The sequence below is a fragment of the Perissodus microlepis genome, chromosome 8, assembly GCF_051167445.1.
Source record: "Perissodus microlepis isolate ML-2025 ecotype Zambia chromosome 8, ASM5116744v1, whole genome shotgun sequence".
Classification (NCBI taxonomy): domain Eukaryota; kingdom Metazoa; phylum Chordata; class Actinopteri; order Cichliformes; family Cichlidae; genus Perissodus; species Perissodus microlepis.
The window spans coordinates 12,019,252-12,045,063 of NC_140468.1; the positions used below are offsets into that span (position 1 = coordinate 12,019,252).

Genomic DNA, 25,812 nt, shown 5'->3' on the forward strand with positions numbered 1-25,812 from the left:
GCACCTTGGCATTTAGTTTCCACATCTCCGGAACTGTACTAGAGGGAAGAAATGCCATTCTTCCTAAAGGTATTCCCTAAATGGGCGTTTTGAATATGGCGTGGAGAGCACTAAAATCTCCCATGACTACCCAGGCCTAAGAATATGATTCACATAATTTCCATAATCACCAAACCATTCAGCGACCCCCCCTCAATGCCGCCATTGTTACGCTGAAGAAATCACTCAGGATAGAAATGTTTCATCGCAGGATAAAGGTGATCGCTCAGAACAACTTTGTATTGATTTGCAGTGACCCCTTTCTCTAAAGGAACAAGTGGACCCAAACCATCGCCAGCAAAAAGCCCCCGGAGCATAACGGAGCCACCTGATCCCCTCACACAGGGGGTCAAGGGTTCAGGTTTTTCTTGCCTGTATTTTTGCACTTGCTACTAGTAGCTATGCAGATACTCTTGATTTTAGTTGCCCAGTTTTTGAGTTCATCGCAGGCAGTTGGATTTAAAATGGCATTAAAAGATTTATGTGGATAATCTACAGGCCTGTCTCTATAAGTAGATATAGGAATAATATGATAAGGGTACAATAAAAAATTGAATGGCAGCAATGTGTGCCTGCAGAATACAGCCTTTTAAAATCTTTATAAAGTCTAGTTTTCTTTATGGTGTCTTTTTTTTCTCTATATATTCTTCAGCCATTGCCTGCAATATAAAACTGTTTTCTTGATGCAACATGATATTTTTGCTCCAGTCCACCGCAATGAACTTGAAGACTTAGTAGAAGTAAATAGCCAAGGGAAAACAGCTTACAGCGATATGCATAAGCAAAATTCTCCAGAATGCATATATTAAAGCCTAAAAAATACAAACAAAACCATCTCAGTGTGACTGTAACTCTGGAAATAACCCTCATGGTTTGTCTAAATCAGAATGCTGAAATCAGGCTGGGTTCTCTCCACAGGCAGTATGGACAGGAGGAACAGTGAAGGCAAGTTATTTTAATGTATGGGTGGAGTTTAGAGATGGTTAATGTGCACCTATTCTCTAAATGAAGAAATATATTTTTGTCATTTGCGAGAACTAACCCATCGAAAAAGGGAAGCTTTATAACACAAACCCAAGGCACGTGTAACCTAGCGTCCTCTAGTTGTTAAATCATGGCGACCTGTCTGTCTTTGTCATCCGCCTGCAGTCTGTCTGGGGCTGCGGTACATGACAGCTGCATGTGTATGTATGGACAGCTCATTTACCCTCTCAGTCTCCTCTGTCTCATGTTGACTGTTTGTACCCACGGGTCAAATGAGGTCTCATTTAAAAGATACACTCAGAAGTATTTCCTGGTTTTGGAAGACTAGAGCTCGATCCTCTGAAAAGTCTTCGCCATGTGTCTGCATGAATGCATGGTACATGGAGCTGTGTGGTGGTGGTGAATCTGCTCGAGGGGGTTGTAGAGGCGAGTCGAGGGGATCAGGAGAGGCAGTGTGTGTGTGTGTGGGGGGGGGGGGGGTTCTGTAAATAGCCCACCCTGCATTAAGAACTGGCATGCAGGGGCTGCGCTCTGTGTAGCCTGACCTCACCAAGCAAGCCGCCACTCACATTTCCTCACAGCGCGGGAGGCTGTGGAAGCCAGCGTCGACTGTTTCTTCAGTTTATCCAGGTCAGCTCTGAACTACTCTCAGTAGTAAAGCACTGGCGCTCGTGACCCCACAGGCCCCCCTCGCTGCCAGCCAGTGTCAAAATAACACAAGCAGCTCGGCGGAGGGCCTCGGCTGCTCTACCTGCTTGTTATGAAATCACGCTGCCCTTATTTGGGTGTCTAAAAGTCTACTTGCGGTTAAAATTTCAGATCAAAACAAAGTGTCGGCTCGATTTGATTTCTGTCTTTCTCCACATTAAGCTGTTAAAAAAGAGTTTGCCTGACAGCATATGTTCAGTGGATATGCGTGTGTGTGTGTGTGTGTGTGTGTGTGTGTGTGCTTGGAAGTAGGTCATTGATTTGGAACTTGGACACTGATTATGTGCTGTCCTAGAAATGGGCTATAATCGGTGTCTCTCATACCAAAACAGCTTTTCATAAGTGGCAGTTATTTCAAGGTCAGGAAATAGTATGCATCACATTGTTGCACATGCACACAGATTTTATTTATCTCTTTCTCGGTTTCACCAGATTGTTGTTTCTAGAGTCTGTTCAGTGTTGTGAGACTGCTCATTTTTAAAGCAAAAGAGAAGAAAGATTGCATTTATCTTTCTTTTTAGGGATGAGAATGTGCCAAATTTTCCAGCATGCCCCGTTCTGTCCTTGATGACGACGATGATGTAGTCGCTTCGAATGCCGTTTGAGCCAATAATGTAAATATTCTTGGTCTTTGAACAAGCCAGAACATGATCTGATCTGTCTTTGACGCTAAGTCTCCGGCACACTTACACAGGGGAGTTTTTTAACATGACCGTGTTGGAGTACATCAAAGCTGGGAATTAACTGTCAGCTAGCATCATCACAACTCCCTCTATATGTCTCCCCTCATAGCTTAAAGCAAGTGCTGTATTAGTTTCTGCCATAGATTTTCCTCAAGCACCCCCAGGATTAAGCCTTGATATTGTCTTGCAAATTTAACTTCAACTGAAGTTAACTGAGCTTAATAGTGGTTGTAGGAAGTGAGTAGCGCATTGGTGCTTATGGATCGAGAATAAAAAAAACGTTGCTTGTATGAATGGAAAGGCCGCATGACAAAATGTTTTACTGTGTTGTTGCATAGTTAAGCGAGCATCTTTTCATGATAATACCAGGAAGAACTCGAAAGAACAAATCTATATTTGCATGTTATCCCGGGTTTGCATGAGAGCAGCGTTGCGATCGCTCCTCCTCCTCCTCCTCCTCCCCTCCATGTGTCCCACATGAAAGATCCTCACGTTCGCAGAATGTGCCTGTTTAAATGAGCCCTCACCGTGTTTGCATTTGTTTAGGCAGAGAGGCAGCACCCAACAAGCAGGCACAGACAAAATCCTATCAAAAAATGACATCAGCTGCAACAGCTGCAGGCTGTAGCACTTGGAGGAGAGGAGGGAGAGAGAAAGAGGAGAACAATTGACCAGAAGCGACACGGGAAAGAGAGGTGACCTGATTGCTCAGCTGGCCAAGAGCACGGGAAGGAAGCAGCAGGAAAGGCTGGTCCCCTCAGTCTGGCCTTACTCTGTGCTGCTTCTGGTGGGTCCCTCTATGGCCTTCCTCTCCTCCCTTTTCCCCTCTGCACCCCCACCCCCTAACCTCCTTCCCGCACTGCTGCCTGTCACGGCTCACTACATCGGAACAAAATGATCAGCTCTCACCTCCTCATGAACACGGGTCATCATGGTAGCCACGCAAAGGCTGGGGCCTTTGTATTAGATAGGGATCACTGATATGTGGGAGGAGGAGCTGCTTCAGAAGACTGGAGAAGTCAATATTGTATTATTATTTTTTGTTTGTTTTTCTTTTTTACAGCACACATATGCAAGGGTGTTTAATTTTTATTATTTTATTTATTAGCAATGGCCTTGAGGTTGCCAATTTTGTTGCGCTATTAATTTCATCTTGCCGCTCTCGAGGAATTATTAGATGTGTGCGCGTTTATGATTCCTCTCTCTACAAGGAGGCACATCAAGTACCTCTTTCACAATTCCTGTAGCTCGTAATGTAATTAATTCTAATCGCAATGATCATAATAGCTTTTCAGATCAAATACCCAGGAGCAGTCCTAACAAAATCATCCATCCCTCTGAAAAACAAACACCCAAACTCTCTCTCTGTCTCTCTTGCTCTCTCTCTCGCACGCTGTCTTTCTCCCTCCCTCTGTGTTTGGCTTTGGCTTGGAGAGAAGAGCAGTCAGTTGGTTTTTTGGGGGGGGGGGTGGTGGGACACACACACACAGCAGAAAACAGAAGGACCTGCACATTTGCATACCTTTTTAGCATGTGGCTGAGGGAGCCTTTATTAAATTCAACCCCCCTGTAGGGTGGGTCCTAAACTGTGAAGGGGGGAGGGGTACAAGAGCTCACAGGGAGGGAAAAAGGAGGGGGGGTGGGTCTCATCCTAGAGACGGGAGGCAACATCTGAGCCAGCAGACAAATAATGTTTCCAGTCACGAGAACAAGGTGGCAGCAGCGGCCAAGCATTTTGTTCCTGAATAGTGTCCTCCCCCACTCAGTGCGGGTAAGGGTGCGATGCTCACTCATTGTCTTAAAACCCCAAATTAGCAATGCAGAAATGACTACTTAATTAATCAATTAACTAAAGAATTAATCTAAGACGAGCGTGATCATCAGTTAATTGTTACGGTCTAAGAATAAAGCTCCTTAAACTTACAAATTTGCCAAATGTTATGAAGATGTTAAACTGCTTCAGTCATTTTCAGCAACTTTTTACAAGCAATTCTTTTTTTTAAAAAAAAAATCAAGACTTTTATCATTGCTTTTAACAGTCACTGTTATAATTGCTCATGAATAATCTAACCATGAACATGTTGCTATTAGCTACACTCGTGTAGTCCTATAAGCGCGTAACAGATGTGAATAAGCATCTTAACATGGCTTAGTAACATTTACTCTGGCTTGTATATTAGCATGTGCACATTGTATAATGTGTTGAAAATCATGAGTATTTTAAATCTACTATTAAACTTAAACATAATATATGTTTGTTTTAAAAAAGTAAGACAAACTGCCCCATTATAGTCGCCTACAGAAACTATTTGTGTTTATTAAAAATCCCAGGCATTGCATGGCTCCTTGTTACATCCACCTAAAGAAAAGCCCTATTAACAAGCGATAGGGCACAGAGGTTTTGTGTATACCTGTGTGCGAGTATGTAATGTATCTAAGACAAAGTGGGGCAAGCCCACAACACGCTGCAAGTATCTGTTCAAGCAAGCTGAGGCATTTTGCGGTTGTGCTTTTCCCAGAGAGGAGGCTGAGATAATGAACCAACATAGTGGAGTAAAGTGAGGTTTTCCCCCACCGTGGACAGAGGGATGAGCTGTTAGCACTCTGTGCTAGTTAGCCTGTTAGACTCCGTTTATAAACAACTCAGCAATGGCATGGTGACAAAACATTGACAATTATCACAGATAGTCGTGCACCTCTTACTTACTAGCAACAGTTGTGTTCTAGGGCAATTTTCATAATTAGCTTGTACTTAAGAGAGCAGGAGTGGGAATGACTGTACAATCTGTGGTGACGCTTTAAAATATCATTACATCATACTTTTTTCATAGACTTTACTGAAAGTAATATAACAATAATAATAACAGTAGAACTGGTTTACAGTTCTATTCAATTCAGTTTTATTTATACGCCGCCAAATTACAACAACAGTCGCCTCAAGGTGTTTTATATTGTAAGGTAAAGACACTACAATTATAAATACATTTACAGAGGTCAAAGCACAGAGGTGAAGAAGAAAAAATAATGGAAAATTGTGGAAAAGAGAAATTAACAGTACAGAGAATTATTTTTATTCATATTTGTATTTTTATTCTGTACTTCTACATAAATTCTTTTAAATCTGAGTTTTATATGTTTATGTTCTGTTTCAGAAATATACAGCATGTTTGGTTAATCATCTGGTGATCATCTGATTCATCTTTAGAAAGTGTTTTTTTTTTATTATTTCTTACAGATGAGTTAGTGCACCAACATCTACAATATTATTCAAGGTCACAAAATCAACCCAAATTCACAGTTTCTGAAATATCCAGATGTCTTACCTCCTTGCAAGTAGCTTAATACCACAGAATCAGCTAAACTACAACGCAATCACCTAGAAATATCAAGTATATTTGCATGTTTAGTGTTTTCTGTTGGAAATCGAGCGGAGGCTTTTCAGAGCTCGCTGGTCGTGAAAAGGTAAATGCATATAATCAATAAGCTCGCCTAACCTTCTGCTGAATTTGCAAAATAGTGTAGCAATGAGCTGTAACATCATTCTCATTCGCAAAGAAGCAAGAAACCACGATGGAGATAAATAAGTTCCATGTAACTAGGGATTGCAAATAACAATATTTATATAGTTTCTTTGACTTTAATAGTAGGAATATAAAAACGTTTGATTTATTGATTTATTTTTTCAAACTCTAAGAATTTATGATTACATGTGGCCATCAGCGCTATTCACAACACTCACCAAAAATACTATACTCACACTTTGCTGCTTTTGTAAGCCCCACCTTAACATTTGGCACACGCAAAGAGGGGGGGATGGGAGAAGGAGTATGAAGTGAAGAAATATCACAGATGTTAGTCTGCATGAACTCCTTCCCCTTTGCAGCCTTCCTGCTCAATCTGGCCTCTTTAGCCTCTCTTTTTTTCCTCGTGCTCCCTCCACCAAAGACAAATGACTTCTCCTAACCTAATTTCAGTTGCAGCATGCAAAGGTCTGCCTCAACGCCTGCAGGTCAACAGAGCTCAAGTAGACACTGTGCAGATTCGAGCAAAGAACCGGGTGCTAACTGGGTGAATTCTCATTGATAAGTTGTTGTTTTTTTAATTTTTTTTTTTCATGTAAATGACTTAGATTTTCTCACTTTAGCTTGTATTTTTGTCTTTGTGTGCACTTGTTTATTCATGCACGAGAAAGCGCTTTTCACCACATGCTGCAGGGGCCAGTTGTCTGTTTGAAGAGTGCAATGGAAACAGCAGGGTTAGTGTTTCAACCAGTGCTACAGCCACACTGTGTGTGTGGGTTGTGACTGCGACTGGGGTCACAGTTGTGTGACATGCCAAACCCAGGCTGGTGCTGGTGGTGGCTCTAGCAACGATACTGCTGTCATTCACCCGACCACTCAGTGGGTCAACTTTCACTGCCATTCAAAGTTGAATCTTGCTTATGATAAATTTGGTTAAAGCGAGGCCCTAATCACAGCCCATTTAGATTCTTTGGGCTGATAAAGAACAGGAAGTGGTGGATTGTCTTTGATTATCTTGCCTCTCTCTATTTCCCTGGAGACATGTTGCGGCTTCAAGCCTGACAGAGTCTTTGCCATAACTAGGACAGACCTTTGATTGGTTTCTGATGTGTGGACAGCAGTTGTGTCTCGAGGGTCCAAAGCAATTTATCCAGAGGATATTAAATGACCTAATGGCCATATTATTTGCAAAGAACTAGCCCAGAGGAATATCCAGGTGTTTTTAAGGTGCTGAGAGGTCTGCCCTTTGACTAGCATGCAGTTGACTGCACCGCGAAAGCTCAGATTCATGCATGCAGCTGTATATTTTCATTTTCTGTCTCAATTTCAACAAAACATACCAAAATGGTTTCTGAAGCCAACATAAAAGAGTAGATGAGCTTTGATTCTCTCCGATTTTGTCCGAGGGATGTAAGAGAAGCCCGAGAAGCATTGGCGTAAAAGCTGTGTTGCATTGATACTGGCCTTGTTCGGCTTTCTTTCTTTCTTTTCCCCGACAGGAACTGGCTAATTTCCTGAACTTGATATACCATTTGGTCAGCACAGAGAGAAACATCTGAGAGAATGGATATCAGAGAATTCTCCACGTTAAAAAGCTTAATGAGTGTTCAAATCTTTGGGTCAAGGCTTTTTAACGTTTTACAGGTGGCGAAGGAACTTGGGAGGCACCTTAAAAGGAAAAGCAAGGAGTCAGGAAATGAAAGTGGAGGAACTGTTTTTTGGGGGTTTTTTTTTAGTTCATCAGATTCCCCATATGCTCAGCCAGACTTATTTGGGTCGTTTATGTTAGTGGAAGGCATTGGATCACCTGCAGACCCTTCAGTTTGTAGTTTTCAGTGGCTACTTCAAAGAAGCATATGCCTATCTTGACTCAATCTCCATTCATGGAGAGTGACAGTATCTGTTTCTCCAGCTTTTCTAGAACTCAGTGTCAAAGGTCACACCTTTAGCTGGAGGTCATCTCTCTGGTCAGCTGCTGATTTGCAACATGACCCTCTCTCCTGATGCCTTAAACCCCTCCCCCATCTCCTCCTCCTCCCTTTCTCTTCCAGATGACCGTACAAAGTGGCTAACACATGTAACTTCCCCAATTGATTTAGATGAACCCTTGACCACACGGTGATCTGCGTGCACCAACTGCTTCACCAGTCTCAGACTTCTGGTCATCGGCGTCCTGGGTATGGTTTCTTTAAACAGATCTAGTTACTTTTGTTTCGCTTTCAAACAGCAATGCCACTGCAATTTAAAAAAAGGAATAATTTCCAGACAAAACAGTTGTCTGCCTCTGTACAGCTCAAGCATTAAACTTGTGCAGAGTATTACTTGAGCCTATTGATTGGAGTCCTCTGCCTTAGAGAGGGCGGCGTGCAAAATCAATGCTTTATTTTCTCTTAGGCTAGCCTTCCTCGTGCTCCTTTTTTTTGCCAGTGAAAATGAGAGGAAAACAAGGGAGAAACCATTTACCTCCACTGCATTCACTCTTTTCTGTTGACTTTTGTGACTCATCTGGACAAATTCAGCTTTGTTTCCCGTCATCTCTTCAGCCCACATTGTTTTGTACCCCTTATCTCAATCACATACACCAGCATGAATCGACCTTTTTACAGTGGTGGGTGGGTGATATCATTCTTGTTTGTGCTATGGTAGTTCTGTGAGATTGTGTGTGTGTCTCGTAATCCATCCTGGGGAATGTACAGTATAGTGTTTGCTTGTCCTAAGTTGTCTAAGGTTGTCTATTACTCTGAAGATAAGGTTTTTATTTCCGTTATTTATACAAAGAAGGTCTGTAACACAGCGATTTTCTGTAGGGATGATAAACCTGAGTGCTTGAAACTGCAGGCATCATGAGATTCCTTGATATGTGAAATGGCAAATCAAATGACACTTTCTTGTTAGAGTCTGTCTAGACTACTTTTCCCACAAAGCAACTTCTGTGCTGAAAATTTAGTTGGAGACTAAGATGTGTTTTTCCAGTAGCCTTGAGTCTCTTGCTTCAAGGATCAGGAGTGGGCCACAGAGGTCTGTGTTTTTAAACTCCATACCTTGTTATTCTTCAGTGCCTCTGCTCCAGTGAGCTGGTGACATTGTTTTCCTGTGTTGTCTCTATATCCATCTACCCAATATTAACCTCATATGTCCTAAATGCATCGAGAAAATTACTTCAGATTTGTTACTAACCTGTACTTGAACCCGAGGATGAGCTGCTCATATTTTTTTCTGGCCAGAGGTCAAGGTCACTGGGACCTCAGCGCTGTCTGAGTCTTGTGAAAGCAATATCTCAGGATGCACCCGGAGAAAATCCGATTGCAGCACAAACGTTCACTTAGAATTTAACAACAGGCCACAAAAATGAAATGCCTGATTGGTTCAAATTGTCAGCTGATGACATTTGATATCCAAAAGGTTAAAGGTCAGCCTCACTGTGAAGTCGTAGTGCTGTACAAAAACAATTTTCTGGCCATCATCTATCACGGTAACTCGTGATATGTATCCGTATCTGCACTGACATGGACTGCATGTCTGAACTGCAACTTAAGTGGCTTGGACTGGACTATAGTACCATTCAAAAGTGCTAACCCATTCAAATATGCACATGTGCACAGCAGATTATTTAATTTCGTTTTCACTCTTGTAATCTTAACCTCAGTTCAAGTCGAAATATCAAATCCAAGTAAGGCTGCTGTCTGCTAGTATGCATCACTCTCAAGTCCTCAAAAAGACTAAATGCTTACTTTTAATTCTAGTTGCTATACTGTAAAACTCCTCCATTGTGCTCATCTGAGGTGCAGCTGCTGTCGGACATGAAGTCCGACAGAGGACAGAGAAACACAAAAGGTGGTCAGCGAACAGGAACATGGCTGGTGACAGGCTGCCTGCATGTGGGGTGGTTTCGCTAACGAGAAGCCATTGTGCCCTCGGTGAAGGTTAACTCTCTGATTCAGGGAGGCAGGAAGTGTTAGCTGCCTCCCCTGCACTTTTCCCATCCGCAGCCTCTGCCAAGCCTCAGCAGAACAATCCAGCCCCTGTGACTGAGAGGTAGGGAGGGAAACAGAGGGAGAGTCAAAGACAGAAAAAGGGAGGACTAAGGGGAGGGGGGGCACTAGAGGTCCAAATCTGCAGGGTAACATCAGGCTCCTACGTTATGCAAGTGTTCCCTTTTTGTCTGCCTCACCCAGGGTTTTGATATGGATTGCACGAAGAATGATGGTAATGCCGAGCATTCACTCTGTCCCCTCTTCACCAAAACAGCCTCCATTTATGGTTACTCAGACATATTTTCCCTCACAATTGGAGCTGAAAAGTGGCCAGCTGTAGCCAGGTTCCAGTAGGTTTACGCTCTGCCCACACACACACACACAAACAGGCAGACACACACACACGCCCATAAGCACAAACACCGTGAAATGGATATAACTAAATGCACTCAGAGACAAACATTCACATAGAAAATAGATATCTCAAAACGTCCACACACAAACACACTCACTGAGAAAATAGATATCTCAAACTATGCACACAAACACACACAGACTCATAAGTCACACAACCTCATACCGAATCAACAATCGCATCTTTGTTAAATTATCCAGGAAATTGTTTGCAGTGCTTTGATAACACAGGTGTTTATATGGTAATAGCTTCTGGAGGCTGGATAAGAATGAAACAATAAAGTCATTAGGGTGTTACAAGAAGAAATGAAACCAGGTTTCTTCACACACTGCAATGCATCACCTAAACACACACGCACACGCACATAGTCTCAACAAGAAGAGGCTGAACACTTACACCCAGATTCATTAAAGAAAAAAAGCTTTTGTCAGCCACCTTAATGACCCTTGATGTGTGTGAACCTCTGCCAAGTTGTCCATGGAAGGGCCATTTATCTCTGCTGGTGTGGTTATACAAAAGATAAAAGAATATCGAATACACACAGGATAAAATGGATCATTCATAGGAATGACACCTGTTTATCTCACCTGAGCTGTTAAAGGCTTTCATCTCAAGTGTGGTGGTCCACAATGTACGTAAGTAATCACTGATATGAGGTGATCCCCCCCTCCCCGTTCAGATTTGTTATTGACATCAGGCTTATTTCCCATCTGTCAACATTTCATATCCTCAGTGATCTGCTGGAATTTGCTCCATCCTCACAGGTAGCGACCTTTGCTGACTTCTCTCTGTGTTCTGAAGTTGTGTGGGATGTCATATACACATCTGTAGGCGTTTATCAGCTCTGCTGCATGTTTATGTTCTGACATAGCGCGACTTTCCCCTTCACCTTCAACTTTGAAGACGATGTTTCTGTTCTTTAAAGCTGCCTGAATGGAAAGCTTTATATTAACGATGAGGAAAATCACTGTTGTGCTTATTTTGCTCATAGTGACAATTCACAATTATAATTAGAATCCATTGTTTCACACAAATACATTTTATCTATGTGTTTTATCCCTCCAATAGAACAACAGATTCCAAAATTGATTTTCTAGCGAGCGATCCCCTGCCTTTTATTTTATTTAGTTAGAGTTAAGTTGCTCCCCTTCTCCGTCTCATGTTTTCTTCCACTAGCCACATTGCAGCTGTGGTGCTCTTTGATATCATTTAGCTGTATGAGTCTCTGGTCACATGAACCAAGAGACTCCAGCATCACCATCTTGGACTGCAGCTGGCATTCCAAGATGTTCTATCCTGAACATCCATTGCAAGCTGGAGGGCCACTCAAATTAAAGATGGAGAACAGGTCCATATGCTGCTGTCACCAGATGCCTTCAAACACCTTTACCAAGTCTTACTGTGGGAAGAGGATATAGAGGTGGTACTATCATTCTGTTATTTATTCTTTAAGCAGTTGGTTATTAAGGTCTTTGCAGAGGCTCCTTATAAAAATATTATTTCACAGTTAATTTAGGAAATCTGTATGTGCCTACTTTAGCATCCATGTGTGTGCATATATGCACAAGCACATACCCCCCACCTCTCACAATTTCAAACTAAATCTAAACAAGAAATACATGAAATAAGAGCCTTTAAGTCCTCAACAGATGAGAAGAAAATGGCAAGTAAATGAAACATATGTTACCAGACAACATATTCCCCCTCCACTGGGGATGTGCTAGCTGCCTCCCACCCAAGCTAATACGACAAGATGCGTATTTATCGCCCCACAGAACTCCCAGAAAGTAACCATATGGAGAGGCACTTAAATGTTTAGTTGTGCGATCGTGCCTTTGTGGAAATTAGTAATTGTACTAGTCTGCGTAGATTTCTTCAGCTGCCACTGTTCTGGACAAGTGGAACTGTCTTTATAGCAGTGAAAAATCATAGATGCGTTTTGTCTGCTACGAAGAGCATTGCAGGGTGACAGGCAGGCAGTGTGTGAACAAAGATGTGTATCCACAAAGGTGCCCTCTCCCCATCTGATCCCGACACATTTCCCCTACAAAAAGCAAGGGGTTGTGCACAGCGTGCAGATGCTGCTAGCCTGCCTATGTTGGTAAATAATGAATAGGTCACACCTGGTGGTCTCTTAGAGGTTCAGTGCAGCCTCTGTCCCTCTCTGGTGGTGGTTTGGGAATATGTGTGCACCTTTGAGTGTATGGCGGAGGTCTAGCATTAATCAAAATTCTCCTGCAGTCTTCATATTTGTTGTGCTTTCTTTAACCTTTAGCAACACTGTGTCCTCTCGTGTCATCTCTCTAAAGTGCTTGAACAGTGCTTGTGCTTTTATCATGTGGCGGTGTGTGTATGTGTGCGAAGCAATGGCATTGAGAGCCTGTAAGAAGCATTAGCCGAGCCTCTGCGTTGGGCAGGGCCTCGTAAGGATGTGTTCAGCACTACCACAAGGTGACAAATGACTAACTTAGATCTCCACAGGGAGCTAAGAGACTGCACTTAAAAGTGTCCAGCAATCCGGTGTCCATCACAAGCATAAATGATTTCTGAAGAGTCTTTTTTTTCCTCTTCTTTTTGCCTTGGGACCACAAATGACTAAAAGCTAATTCATTATTTGCGATCACTTCAAAACATAAAGCCTCCCACATAAAAGATTTCTCAAATACCCAGTTGAGATGTAATGCATCATCAGTCATGCTAGCAATCTCGCTCTATCAAAAAGGCTTGTCTCATTAAAAATACATGCGGTGTATTGAGCTGAAGTGTACCAATCATGCAAGCTTTCCATGAAAACTCCTTGTGCTGGTTTACAATCAGCAGGTAATGAGCAGCTAGGGGCTGAAGTGGATTTTCTACATTTTTCAGCATCCGTGGTGAAAATTTGGCTGCAAGAAGGGATTGCTGTTACTATCAAGCAGTCTATTTAGGTTAATAGTTTAATGCAAGGGCTGTAAGATTTTTAAAGATAGTGCACAAGTTCCAAAACAGGAAACGTTTTAGAAGTTATGATGATTATTAATGGATTTGTTAACTGATTTTAGCATTTTTTCCAAATGCGCTTGTCTTTGTTCAGTGTTTGAATTGCTGTCGTTCTCTGCGCTGACTATCAGCAAAGCACCTCAATACTGTTAATAGAGATTTTGTATAAGTGGCTCATTTATTCAACAAGAAACTCTTCCGGAAGTGTTCGATACGAGCGGTTCTGCCTCGCCTATCAGCAGCACGGGTTGTGTGTGGCAGAGATAACGTATGGCCATTGCGTCACAGGGACGGCGCGATTGGAGGCGGATTCGGGAGTCAAACAGCGTCTTATCTCCTGTATATCAATCACAGTGCACTGTGGCTCCCGCACACACAGGAGTGCCAGAGCTTACTGCTTTGTTTGTTGTAGCAACAAAACTGCTCTGAAGTGGTATTGTGGTGCCCTTGTTTTGGGTTTTTTTAATATTTTTTCATAAAGGTTACTTGCTGTGTTGTCAGGGAAGCAGGAGAACAGAGTCCCCAGACTGTAGGTTCACAAAGCTCCGCAACAGCAAGAATAGAAATCATAGGATTTCTATTGACAGCAGCACTTCCAGTCAATAGTCTTTACAGGGTTTTGTGTTAACACAAACACCACGCGAAGCACCACAGCACACTCTATGAAACGCGCTCCACTCTGCAAGATAAACTGTTGTCATCAAGGAATTAGAGTAACTATCTGCTTTGTGTGTTTTCCCTGCGAACAAACAACACAGCAAATCAAAAGAATGTTTACAGGGGCTGCAGAGGAGAAGAAGTGGAAGTGAAGAACAACGCCATGTTTCCTGTCTAGTGATTTGTAAAACTCTTGAATTAATTTTGGCCCGGAAAGCTGGCTCAGCTTACAGGGAGTTTTCCCTATAAACAGTGGAACGGAGATTCCTGCCCCTCAAGTTCTTTCCATTCTTTCCACGCTCTCTTTGTGTGTGTGTGTGCTTGTGTGTGTGTGTGTGTGTGTTTGCACATGTTCACAAAACTTACACTAATTTACAAGCATGCCCGTTATTCCCGATTTGGATTTTGCGTTGTCTGAAAATTAGTTATGCTTGTTGAGTTTTTGCTACTGTTTTCAGCAGTAACATTAATGCAGGAAGTGCTTAGTTAAAGGACTATTCCTAATTATTACAACTTTGGCCACTGTGTCTGTTGTGATGACTATGGTAACAGTATCTTCAAAAACTGTGAGAGGTTTTAAACCAGCAACGTTTCTGCAGCAAGGTCTGAAAAACCTGCTGCATCATGAAACAAGTTAAAAAAAAAAATCCTAATTACTTTATTTAGAGATACGAGAAAACAGGTGTTGCATATGATGTTGTATCTTAATTAAAAAATATCTGAAGAAAACTGACTTTTTTAAAGTAGTTCAGCTACGAGAGCTGCACCAGCCATCACCCAACTGGTATCTATCAGTCCAACAATCAAGAACTGGGGATAAATTTGCTGTGTTGTGTGTTAAGAGCAACATCCCCTGCACCCACCACCTCCTTCTAATTCTAAATATCCCATTAGGGTAAAAGACCTAAATGTAGAAATCAGATGAAATAGACGCCTGGTAGCCTCTAAAAGGTCAGACCTTAATATTAAGTTTTAGGAGGTCTGTATATATTAGAATGGAATATAAAATAATGCGTATAATAAGCAACACAATACCTAACATGTCTGAATAATTTAGGCCTGAAACCCAGATTTAATTCTTTCTTTTGCTCCAATTAGTTCTCCACACTCTGGCCCAGTTCAGCTATGGTTCCCCTGCTGCTCTGCCAGCAACCCGCCCAGTTCCCCACGCGTCCTGTCATACACTCTTCCCCACTCTGCCATGGCTCAACAGCCCATCCCCGACCTGCCCAAACCTGCACTGATTATATATATTTATCTATCAATCACATCTAGCTAGATCGGTCTCATTTTATAGCAGCCATCACACAAAATGTGTGTAAACAATACGTGTTGCAAGGCAAGCAGGCACATCAAACGTTGATGGACGTCTAAATGATTCTCTCTGTGGTTCTAGGTATAAGTGGTTATAATGTTTTGGGGGTTTTTTTTCTTTTTATTCCACATACCCCAATATTCACTGTGTGCGAATTATGAATAAAACCTTTTGGGAAAAGTCATAAAAAATGAAATGAGAGGCTTTTATTTTAACAGTGTTACATGAGCACTAAAATGCCAAGGGCTCAAAATGACCCTGTTCTAGTGTTAACTAGCAATGTGCTGGTCTGCTGCCTAGCTTGAGCACTGGCGCTAGTTTCTTAGCTTGTGATCTTTACCCAAACAGATATGGAAACTTCCACACTGCTTTCTTTTTCTTCTTCTATCTTTTTATGGTGCTGAATATCAATCATACGTTGCCAGGTCTCTGATCGGTACAGTTGCTAGTCATGCATAGTCAGAATCTAGCATGGTGCCTGTTTACAACTCTCAGTGCCACCTCAACTAAACAAACTGGAATGAGGCACCACCTTGTGGCACTATTTAGCAGTTGTGTGAAAATCTCTGAATTCTCAAAATAAAGTGACAAAGTTGAGAGATCATTTAAGAAAGCTACTATAGATGTCAGCAGGTATTGGTTTCTGGGAAATTTATGATATGATTGTTAACAGAGCTGTTGGTTAAAACATGAAAATAAGTTCCAGATTTTGTGAAACTTGAAGAATCATGTAAAAAGTTTCAAAACAGCCTAAACTGCTTAAAGTCAGCTAAAATCAACAGGGTATCAAATACCTGCGAGAGGCAATTCTTCTACTTTTCATTTGCCTGCCTTTCTAGTACTTTTTTTTTTCACTTTGTGTGATCAAAATACAAATTGATTTGCCTGTGGCGCTCCTCTGTTCTTTGATGTTTCGTCTTACTACGCTCGTGTCCACCGAGGCCAGAAAGAAAAACAACTTTTCCAAGTTTAGCTGTCGAACACCAAATCGTGAACATCGGTATTGACTCGCGTCCCACCAGGCCAATTTAATCTGTGATTCAGCTCGCACAGTTTAGCCAGCAGAAGGAATCGCGTTATTAAGCCCCCTTAATGAAACAGTCAGGATGGACTCTCCATATCTTTGTGCACTAAAAAAAGCTCTTCTAAATGGAAAACACATTGTCTTCATTATTTGCAAGTGTACAATGATGGCAGTTGCCATGACTACAGCCATCGGAGGCTGAAGCCTGGTTTGAGGCCAGAGGGGCTACAGGAACAAAGTGGCTCCTAATGGAGAGATTGTACAAATGACTCTCTGAGAGGGTTATATATCGCTGGCATTTTCATGTTGGCCAACACAGTCGCGGCGCAACAAATGATCGGTTTCAGATCATATCCTCGTGTCAGTGCTGGTTCTGTTTAATGAAACAAGATAAATCTCGCCAAGTTATTTGCTATTCCCACCGAACAGTCTGCTAAATATTCTTAGAAATGCATCTCTAAATGGCTGTCCTATGTTGTTTTCCAATGTATCGGCTTTTTAAAGAGCCTTGCGGAAACTTCCAGTGTACACCAATCAAAATGCAGATTGTCTACACAGTGGGGTGTCCACCCAGGAGAATTAGAGCTGAATACTAAGCAGGAGAAAGCTCTCAGTTTTGACTGCTGTTTATGCTTCGGAGACAGCAAGAGGGAGGTAAAACGAGAGCGAGAGAAACGGCATCGCTTAATTTCTTTTCTCGTCTTGAATGTAGGTTAAATTACCTTTAAATCTCACACAGAATTGCACATTGCAGGTAAATGAGTCACTTGGCAGCTGATAAGTAGCTGCAAAGACATGCTGGGAATCAGAGACAAGGCGCCTTTTTGCTGGAAGAAAGAGACATTTTGCTAATAATAGAGGAAACGGTCGTATGGGACCTCTCTGCTCTCCGATTCATGTCAGATAATAATTGGTTTACCTGATACGATGCCCTGTGTTTGGTCGGTGATGGGGCGGCGGCGAAACAAATTACTAGGGGGTTGACCTTTTGTAGCGCCGTGCTGACCCCAGGCAGGGAGGCTGCATGACAGGAACACTAACACACCACAGTGCCACATAAACCAGTCTGGATATTACATACAGGGGTGTAGGTTTAGTTATTATACTGTCTGCGACATTTATATACCATTGTATCACCCTAGCAAATTACACTGCAAATTGCACACATATGTGTTATATGAAATGTTAATTGCTTTAATGCATTGGCCTTTTTATTTCGGCTACATACTCTGCCTTATACGTGAGCACACATATACATCATTTCTGAATAAAATGTAGATAAAATAGTCTAAATAACATTTTTCAGCCTTAAATGGTGAGAACACATTTTACACACAGGCTATGCAAAGCTCTAACACAATCTACCAATCACAGGGCAGCCTGCATATAGCCCAAGGCTAGTTCAGTGTCCCACAGATGTGACAGATGGTGTTTATGTTGATTAAAATATTTTATTTACAGAGATAAAACAAATTTTGAGTTGTTTGGAAGTCGTTTATCCACTAGAGCAGCTTACCCTATTAGCTCTGTCGCAGCACATGTAGCAGAGTAGCATCTCTAAGGAAGCTGTTTCAACCAATTAAAAGAAAGAGAGAAAAGAAAAGCAATTGCCATCCATAAGTCAAAATTTCAGGCCAGTAATTTGAAATTCTGAGTTGCATATATCTAAATTTTTACTTAAAAGCTAACTAAGTTTTCAATTTCGCAGGAAATGCAGATATCCTCTGCAATTTTTAAGGCTTTTTTAATGGCAATAAATAACTTTTAACACTAAATTAAGAACAAATAATTTGGCGCGGTATAAATAGATTTAGTTATATCCTATTTATTGATATATTTAGTAAATGTAATTTACTAAATAAATTATAAAATTCCAAAAAAAAAATAGTATTAACTTAAATGTATTAAATGTAATGTAATAACATGTGTAGCTGTCTTGAGTGTTTCGCTGAGTTTTCTCGTGTTTTTCGTTTTGTTCCATTATTTTCCAGTGGCAGAAACACACTTCCATACATCACAGTTAGGCAGATGGTGGTGAGGATTGTGTGTGTGTTTATTTAGATGCTAGATTAGCTCTAACACACAGTATGTACAGTATATGTATGCATACATGTAAGTGAAACCTGCAGGCATATGGATAACAGCATTTTTATATATTATATTGCCTTTTATATTTTATATTGCCCCAGAAAGTCAGTGTCAGTTGGGATCTAATAAAATTTGCCAAAAGAGCACTTTCTGCTGCCTGTAAAGCTTATTGTGTGAGCCAATTGTTTAAAAAAAAGGGGGGGGGGGGGGGGGGGAAGATGAGTGAATTAGCATTTTTGTCAACTCAGCCACTCGTCAATGGGATTATAACTGCAGGATAGTAAGTGATTTTACTGAGTAAATTGGACTGGAACTATAAAAGTTAAGGGCCGACCAAGAAAAAGGATCTGTCTGAATCTAAATTACGCCTGTGGTTATCGACTGCTAGGTGCCATTCAAAGGAACTTTGACTAGATGCAACATCAGATTTGTGATTGTCGACATAAAAAAAAGCAGTTGAGTTGCACTTTCAAGTTCCTTTTTCTTTAAGTCTCTCTTGTAAATGCATGAGGGTTCTGCACAGCGGCGGCAGCTCGCTGTGTCGTGTTTGAGCAAGGTTTATTTTACCCTTGCGAACAGGTTGTTCACACGTTTGAAAGGAACTCTGTTTGTGCTGTGGCTGGCCTTAAAGCTTGTTTCATGTCTTTGTTTATCTGAGAAGAGAAGAGTTCTCAACTCTCAAGACTTGTTTGTCCTTCCTGGGCTCAGACACTCAGCAGTCGTAGATCTAGTAGGACTGTTTTCTTTCGGTGTTCTCTACGGAGTTTTCATTAATGTGATGAAAGAGATCCGGGGCTTTCGAGGGCCCGGCGTGACGTCCGGAATATCCATTTTTCTGTAGATCAAGACTAGATATACTCCCAATTTAAATTCAAATCCTGGGGAATTGTCTGTGGTCTGCAAGGCACGTCACTGTCTCAAAAAAGGCGCCGCTCGATATTATAACGCAATATGTATGTTAAAAAGGAGGCCCCTGTTGTTTAGATGTGTTTGCAAGTGTGAGTGTGTTTGTGTATGTGTGTATGCGTGCGTGAATATCGACGTGTCACTGACAGGGACGGCTTCTCCGGCCATTGTGTCAGGGAGGGGAGGGTGCTTGCTTTCAATCCATTATTGACTAATCTCATTAGCCGAGGATCCTAACGCTGAATGAGCGGCAGAAACGGACTCATTGAGATGCGACAATCACGTGCGCACACACAAACACATTCGGCTGCAAGCTCACACGCACACATATTGAAGCACGCTGCCACAGAGAAAAGGAGTGACTTGTAATTATAGACAGCAGTTTGGAAAGAAGTTTTTATTGCCCGTAATTAGTCATTTTAATTAAGTGACTGCCTATCTGGGATTTCTACTGGAGCAGCTAATTATATGTTCAGCACTTTTTACTTGTGCCCGGACATATGTGCGTGTGCCCTCTGTCGCCTTTGTCCCGTGGCTGCCTGTAATGTTTGGTCCGCCACTCGTGGATCGCACTCACCTGTGCGCCTGAAAAAAACATCTGCTTTGCATGTGAGCTCGCACCGCCAACATCGTCAATTTTGCTGTCATGGAAAAAGGAGATGCAAAGTGTGGGCGCGATTTGCACAGTCTTAATAGGAGCTGCAGCGCCACGTAGCTTCGTGTCTCCGTGTTTGTTGCTGGCCAGGTGACTGGGCCACACACCTCTGCAGTATCAGCCAGCAGAGAGAGAGCAGACCACTGCAGAGGGAGATTCATGACCCAGCCAGCCTGTAATTGCTGATGGTTCAGCAGTTTTCAGGGGCTGAAACAGGAGGATACAGAATTTCTCAGCTTTTTCCACTTCTTGCAGCACTCATTTCCTCAGCCTTTCTGATCCAGTGCTTCTCTCTTTCTCCCTCCTCAATGTGCTGCTGCCTCTCAGACCTTCCCACTCTGTCTTTTTGTGCATGTTTGTCTTTAGCTATGTGCGTGTCTCTGTGTGTTTCCCGCACACTTCTGGAAATGCTACTGCAGGCAGCTTTGTTTATGTTCACCTGTCAAGCTACCTCAACTTCTCTGATGGATGATGTGGAGCTTGTTGTTTGCCAACAGCTAGAGACAAGTTGTTGCTAAATTATACCCCCAAACAACATGCCTGTCTACAAAACTAAGGTGAACTGCTGCTGGGAAATTGATTAATTGACTGGACTTTCAACCAAAACTGTATTCATTGTTGCCATAATTCCCAAATGTGATCTTTTTCTCTCAGTTCATAACAAATTCATTTTAAATGATCAGCAGTTGCACCTGTATGTTTAAATGTGATATGGATATATTATGATATTGCCCAATCTTTATAAAGTGATATCTGCATTTGAATATGCAGACGAATGTTGGCAAACTCTTCTGTTACCAGAAGCCTTTCATTTGTTATCCTTTTGTGATACAAGTTAAGTTGATCAGTTTGTTTGAACAGTCTTTGGTTGCATGGAGGTAAGCGGTCTGTGTAGAGAGCAAAACGAGGGATTCCACTTGCCAAAATGCACTCTCAGAATCACTGCCTCTCATTTAGCTTTTTATTAGCTTTTTTCAAATGTATCTGGTTTCATAAACAATGACCGGAACAGGAACTCTTAGCCTGGATATCCGCTGGCTACACTGGAAGCGCCGAGAAATTGGCTGTTGTCCCCAGAGGCTAAGTCAGCAGAGAAGCTTATGGGTTTCCAGACCAGTTTATATGCAGGCATAAGCTTTAAGTACTTCGGTAGGTCCTCACATTTTAAAGTTTGTTAATTGGTTGCTTTTTTTTCTTTTGTTAGGGGTGTATATGTAGATGATGTTTATGCATATAAAGTATATATGTCCATATGGAAGACATTTTAAAAGCTAATTTTATGTTTTATATCCATTTAATGTCTCATAAGACTGTGATTTATTTATGAAACGGGCTCCTTTTGCATTTTTCCCTCATAAAAACATAATTTTAAGAATTATGTATGAATAAGTAAACATTGTGTTGTATGAACAAGAGGCCACTTTCACAAGTATAAGAGCTATATATGAAACATAAACATTTTACTTCAGAGGCGGTGGGAAATTCCTAATAAGTTATTTCTTTTTCACATGGGTGTGTTAAAGGATAGACTGTTATCGCTCCATATGACAGCATATTTCCATAAGCTGGAACTCTGCCACCCCTCTCCTACAGTAACATTCAATATTAATTTGATACTATTTTTAGCTAGCAGTAGGATTATATAAAATGAGACCATACTGTTGTGCAAGCATCTGATCTGCATCGCTGAGACTCCTTGCATGCGATACGGTTTGCCTTTGGTGTTTTTATGCTGTAGTGACTCCCTAAAAAGGGCCACACACAATAGGGAAATAATATACACTGAGTGAAATGATCCAAGGATGCCTGGATAAAGAAAGAAAGATGAATAAATGAATAAATGTCTTCAGTGCTTGATCGAAGACTCCACTAAGTCTTTTTCTCCCTGGAGAATCTCCTTTTTCTTCCCTGACACATTGGAATTCTTCACAGCTGCACGTGAAATGAGAGGCTTCCCGATTCATTTACACAAAGGCAATCAAAACATAACAGCCCACGATATCTGGCAAATTAGTGCAGCGCAAGCAGTGTGGTGTGGGCTCCAGAAGAGGCCGAGGAGGGGAGGCAGAGGTCTGCGTGTTGCATGGGATTCATCACATGCTCGCGTGTGTCCCCCCCACTTCCATAAGGAGGATTTGTGACACGGATTTACTGCAGCCTGTGCTGTCTAACCTCTAAATCAGCCCCCTCCTACACGTCAGACCCATACTCCCTTTTTACATGCAGAGACACTCGGACTCACACGCACTCTGCGTGGTCACGGAGGGGGCGGGTAGGACGTCGAAGGTGCAGGGGGCGAAAGGGAAAGGAAGAGAGGTCGAACTGCCCTAGTCAAAAAGCCTCCTCTCTGCAGATCAAGCATCCGCCTGTCTGGTAATGTGTTGTCATTGACCAATTAGGAAATCCAGATCAAACGGGCGCAGGGAATGGCCTCTCACTGGCCCTCTCTAAGCACTCTGCTCTTTTTAATTGAGCACATTTGTGGAATGAGAGGCTTCTCCCCGGAGGGACCGATGGCTGTAGATACTAGCAAGCTGTTAACACGGGATCAGTCCACCCAGCAAGGTTATCAAACAATCTGCAAATATTAAAAAAGAATATATTTCTATGAGCCATGCCAGCTAGATCACTCCAATTCAGGTCTGTGGACTGGAGGAGAAAATGTTTTTCTGGAAAAATGGAACAAAAAAGATGAAGTAGCATCTCAGATGGCTTTTAGTGTTCAAAAAAACAAAACAGAAAATGGTTGTGAAGGGAATCGTTGCTTTATTGATTTGTAAGATGAAGGTTGTGGCATTCCTTCTTTCATGATGTTGACTGTATTTTTTATTTAACTATGAAACTTTCTCTAAAAATGTAACATCTAAAATAACTGGTCACAGGGTCACATTTGCTGTTTTCCTACTTAGATTTTTTTATTCAGGTTTTGGACTTTTGATTAAATAAATCAGGAATTTTAAGACATATTCTCAAGCTTTAGGAATTTGTAATTGGCACCTTAAGTGCTGAAAAGGAAAAGCCGATATTCCTGCTGATGAAATTTCCAAATGGAGATGTTAGCGAGGTCATTATAAGGTCTGGCAGTTTGATGGTATGTCTTCACAGACTCCTTTGGTGAAACAGAGAAAGCTCATGTTGCCGCTGTCCATCAGTGTCTAGGCAGGTTGAGCTCATGCACTATTTAAAATCCCTCACTCTCTGTTTCTTTCTGTTTCTCTCCTCCCATTCACTCAAAGTCACAAAAGGCCAAAGGTCACTGGCACAATGGAGACAAGGAGGTCCTCCATCCCCCTGCCCACACCAACAACTCCTTCAAACACACACACGCAAGCTAACAAACACCCACAACTGCCTCTAACTTATCACAGCTACTCTCACGTAGTGTATGCTTGTAAAGCAGCGAACACACAAACACGCACACCCCTCCTGTTCTGCTCTCAGCCTTCTTTGAATTCCTTCCCATGTATCTTGCAGCTCGCCTGTCACTCCTCCCCCCAGCGCTATCAGTCTCTCTCTCCCAGACCTCATAATGGCTCCTCTTGGGTAGCGGCTGCGTCTGCGGCTCCCGCTATTTCAAAGTTTTAGCTGGCCGGATTAAGCATGGTATGTGGAAAATGAACAGCCACTCACAGGAGGGACACATGAGCTGAATGCATAATAAACCAGGAGACTGGCAGGAAAAAAAACTGAGAAAGGAAGGCGGGGGGGCTCAGAAGTTGTCTGAGGCAGTGTCGGCACCTTCGTGGCAACAATATCACTCACAGAAATGGAAATAAAATGCCTCTTTGACTTTTCCTCTATGCTCGCAATCAAAGGCCATTTTTAAGACAAAGTGTTCCAAGGGGTGGTAGTGATGGCTCTCTTTTGTAAGACTGTGAATTTACCTCATATCTCAACAATGGCTGCAGGTTTACACTTTGGCTCACTGGTTTCATCATCACCATCATCATCATCGTCACATGCCCCCGAAATTCCAGGAGGATTGTGAAGGAGAAAGGAGCTTGGCAGCGAGCGGTGAGGCTGATGGAGCACCACAGGCACAGGGAGACAGAGCGGGGCTAGCTGCCTAGCCGTTTCACCTCGCGCTGCTCTGCATTTGGTGGGGGCTCGCACAGTCATGTGGCTCATCTGTGCTGCCTCTAGCGCCACGGGGGAATTGACCCCCCCACAGCTCTCACCTCCCCCCTTGTCTGCTATTAGCGTAAGGGTGGAAGGAAATTAAAAGAGTAGCTCTTTGGAAGAGGCAGTGCACAGCAAACAAGAGAAGGAGGAGAAACAATGATGCTACTCGTGTTTGCAGGTTCTCCTCTAGTTTTTGCCAGCTCCATGAGGGAGGTAGGCTAGCGGATGGATGGTGGCTTGGCAGTGAAGAGAGACTGGCTCCCGTTTGCCTTTGTCCTTTTTTTTTTTTTTAATCGTAGTCAGAGATCAGCCTCTGAGACTTGGTGAAATGTTACACTTGGTTAGAGAGGAGATATTGCTAAGGCCCCTCTATGATCCCAACCCTCTGTTTTCTTCTTCTGCTTCTGCTGGTGGCCATGAAGGGTGGGTGGGGGGTGTCTCTGCCACCCCGGCCTCCTGCCTCCAATACCATGCTCCCTTTGCTTTTCTAATCATGCTGCAGATGTGCCTGATGGCTGAACAATCTCTGTGTACTGAACGTGGGGCTCCCGCAGGAATCCAGGAGGCTTGCTTATGTGAGCTGTCATGAAAAAAAAAAAGTGAGAGGGCAAAAAGGGAGGGAGAGAGTGAATGTGGATCTGCGTGAAAGACAGAGCGAGGGAGTGGAGTGAGTTAGAGGGAGAATGGGAGATGGAGAAAGACAGAGGGAAAGAGGGAGAGATCAGTGAACAGCGACCAACACAGCAGGGCTCCTTTGGATTGAGTGTGTGCGCGCGCACGCACGAGAGCGAGTGGCACAACTGCAAGCCCGCCCTCGCTCACGGTTGCCTCTGGAGCTGCAGACCAAACCACATTAAATAAAAGAAATCCATTCCCAAGCCTGTTAAGGAGCCATGTGGGGAGGTGTGAGCGTGTGTGTGCACTCGAGTGGCTGCGTGTCCATATGTGTGTGTGCAGCAGAGACATGGGGGAAGGGAGGAGGAGGTGCTGGAGAAGGGTTGAGGGGAGGGGAGGTAGAGCGGGGAGGTGGGACAGGCAGGAGGCAGCTCATATTATCCTCCGTGCCAGCTCTGGATGGAGCCTGCCGGGGATTATGGCACATTCTGTAAGGCAACAATGGAAGAAGCACTGTTACGTACACATTTCCATCCTCTCTGCTTTTTCCTCCGTCGAACAAACACAGCTTTGTCCTCGCTGCCTGCCTGGCCACTTACCAGGCAGACACCTGGAGTCCTAGAGGTGCCCTCTCTAAACTGAACGCCCATCCCTCAGTGCAAAAAAAACAAAAACGGTCTTCTCTACAATGTTGAGATAATTAAAGGAGAGCTTTCACGCCGGCCTCAGCCGACAGTCGGAAGAAAACAAGACATATCTCGGAATCAAAGCTCATTAAAATCATGAGGGTGAAGAGATGCTTCCTCCCCCTCCTCCTCTTCCTTCTCTCCTCCTACTCCCTCATCTTTATCACCCTTAAGCAAGTGCTGCAAACAGCAGACCCCTAGTCAATGATGGTGCAGATTAGTCCTTTATTGCCTAATTCACCTACAACAGATGACTCACGGAGACGTGATCACCTTGAGTCTTGACATGTCCCCATAAGGTACGAGAATGATGCTGATTTCTTCACTGAGGCCACCTTGTTCAGATTTAATAGTGTCAGCAGTGCTTAGCTTAGTAGCTTTCGATTAGCGAGGTGTGTGTGCGTGCATTTTGGTGTGTGTCGAGGAGAGGGGGGTGTTTCA

General features: G+C 42.7%; 1 protein-coding gene across 3 annotated transcripts in view; it reads left to right on the top strand.

The window, feature by feature from the left end:
- LOC146381484 (zinc finger MIZ domain-containing protein 1-like) overlaps positions 1–25,812 on the top strand; it is a 110,314-nt gene that overhangs the window by 40,421 nt on the left and 44,081 nt on the right. Inside the window, exon 3 of one of the 3 annotated variants that reach the window (XM_084937541.1) lies at positions 7,987–8,112. The exons of the other annotated variants lie outside the window; for them this stretch is intronic. The gene's annotated coding sequence lies outside the window, so the exon portion shown is untranslated. The remainder of the gene's footprint in view (positions 1–7,986; positions 8,113–25,812) is intronic. 3 annotated transcript variants of the gene reach the window in all.